We start from the raw sequence: 2,694 nt of genomic DNA on the forward strand, positions 1-2,694 counted from the left end.
CATCATATATTTTTTTTGATTGGAAAAAAAAAATTTTGACATAAAATTTCTAGCATATCATTTTATTTATAATTGCTCATTTCTTGACTTTGAGTTCATTTTCGTGATAACCACGAGCGTCATAGGATTTGGGAGAACAAATTTGATTCGGATAATATAGATTCAAATTTTTATTTATAATTTTTTTAAATGATGAAATTTTTAATAAGATTACGCTTACCAAACACTTCCCGAGATTATCTTTTACCGGAAAAAGAGGAGGGGGGGGGGGGAACTAACTAACCAACCAACCAAGACAATCCATTTCATGAGACTCGGGATGAGATACGTACATATATATATATATCTGTGTGGTGTCTATATATATATCACTGAAGGCGTCGTCATGGATATGCCAGCAACCAGCGTCACACTTCAGTTCTTACTCTGCTATGAAGCTCCTTATATATAGAAGAAGCAGTGGCTTGGAGAAGACTCTTTAATGGCTTCAGAGAGCAGAGCATCAAAACCATTCCCGAACTTCATACTTCAGGCGCAAGCAATCGCAGAACCCATCATGGTACACCTCAATCAGTAAACCTTTTGTTTGTTACTCGCATTCCACAAAAGCCTCCGCCAATTCTCTTCTCGACCAAGAGATTACAATCTATCCATCAAAAATCCAAAGGAATGGCTATATTCAACCCTTTGGTTTCGTGATTATTGTCGACGAGCCATCTTTTCGGGTTATAGGGTACAGTGAAAACGCGCGGGATTTTCTGAGCCTTGACCCCACAATCAGTTCCGAGTCTGGAAGAGTGTGAAGCCCTCGAGATTGGGTCCGACCTTCGGAATTTCTTCACCCCATTTAGCGTGCTTCAGCTTGGAAAGGCATTTGAGGCTGTAGAACTGTCACAGTTGAACCCCATTTGGGTTCGTTCTGGGAATTCGGAGAAGCCTTTCTATGCGATTCTGCATAGGATTGATGTCGGGGTTGTGATTGATTTCGAGCCTGCCAGAACAGAGGATCCTGAGCTGTCCATTTCGAGGTGGATGCAATCTCAGAAGCTAGCGGGGCGTGCAATTTCGCGGTTCAAATCATTTCCTGGTGGCGGTATTAAGCATTGTTGTGATATTCTAGCTGAAAGTGTCAGAGAACTTACCGGTTATGATAGCGTAATGGTTTATAAATTTCATGAGCAGGAGCATAGTGAGGTTGTTGCTGAGAGTAAGAGGCCAGACTTGGAGCCTTGTATTGGTTTGCATCATCTGCTTTTGATATTCCTCAGGATTTAAAGTTGATGTTCAAGCAGAATCGAATTAGCATGATTGTGGATCGCCATGAAACTCCTGTTCATGTGATTCAGGATGAGGGTCTTATGCAGCCTTTGTGCTTGATTGGATCAACCCTTCTTGCCCCACATAACTGTCATGCCAAGTACATGGCCAATATGAGATCAACCGCTTCATTGGCTATTGCAATTGTAATAAATGGGCATGATGAAGAAATTGTTACTAATTTTACCTCAATAATGAGGCCATGGGGCCTAGTTGTTTCCATCATTCTGCTCTATTCATTCCTTTCCCTTTGCGCTGCACATGTGAATTCCTAATACAGGCCTTTGAGCACCAACTGAATGTAGAGCTTCAATTGGAATCAGTATTACTGGAGAAACAAGTTCTAAGGACCCAGGCTGTGTTGTATGGCATGCTGCTTAGGGACTCTGCGGCTGGTATTGTTACTCAATCCCCAAGTATTATGGACCTTATGAAGTGTGATGGAGCAGCTCTGTACTACCATGGAAACTACTACCCCTTAGGTGTCACCCCAAATGAGTCTCAGGTAAAGGACATTATAGGGTGGTTGCTGACCTTCCATGGAGATTCAACAGGCTTAAGTGCTGATAGTCTGGCTGATGCAGGTTATCCTGGAGCTGCCTCTTGGTGATTCAGTTTGTGGAATGACTGTTGCTTATATCACAGCAGAAGATTTTCTATTCTGGTTCAGATCCCGTGTGGCAAGAGAGATCAAACCGGATGGTTCAAAGGATTTGGAATTGAATGAAATTCGCTCTGTGCAGCTTATCCTACAAGAATCAATGAATGTTGTTGAGCATAGCAACTCTAAGTCTGTTGTAGATTCCCAGCCTCGGCATCATGAGTTGACAGGTGTGGATGTTCTAATTTGGACAGCAAAGGAAATCGATAGATTGATAGAAACTGCTATTGCTCCCATATTTTCCGTAGATGTTGATGGACGAATAAGAGGGTGGAATGCTAAGGTTGCGGAATTGACTGGACTCTTAGTTGAGGAAGCTGTGGGAAAGTCATTGGCTCATGATCTTGTGCATAAAGAGTCCAAAGAAAGTGTAGATAGGCTTATTTCTCGTGCTTTAAGAGGTAGCCTCTCTAACATACTATTTTTCAATTGGATTGACATGCAAGTCTTTCAATCTTTTAAATGTCAAAACTCTAGTAGTATACATAATGATTAAACATGTACTAGAAGCTGTGCTGAAAATGACACCTAATCACATCATCAATTCAGGCCAAAAAAAAAAAATCACATGATCAACTGAAGAGTGAGGGGAAAAAATTCCCAGGATGATGTAATAAGGTTTCCAAGCTCTTCTGCATGTCTAATCAATAATCATGCAATATCACTGAACGGATCCTGAACTTTGAATTTTACCCTGGTTGTTTCCTATGCCAAAA

General features: G+C 41.2%; 1 pseudogene; it reads left to right on the plus strand.

Annotated features, from left to right (window-relative positions):
• The first annotated feature begins 385 nt into the window (after positions 1-385).
• LOC114713104 (phytochrome B-like) lies at positions 386-2,423 on the plus strand (annotated as a pseudogene).
• The last annotated feature ends 271 nt before the right edge of the window (positions 2,424-2,694 follow it).

The sequence above is a fragment of the Neltuma alba genome, unplaced genomic scaffold (genome assembly GCF_004799145.2).
Source record: "Neltuma alba isolate B1F8T4 unplaced genomic scaffold, ASM479914v2 tig00011417_pilon, whole genome shotgun sequence".
In the NCBI taxonomy this organism is placed as follows: domain Eukaryota; kingdom Viridiplantae; phylum Streptophyta; class Magnoliopsida; order Fabales; family Fabaceae; genus Neltuma; species Neltuma alba.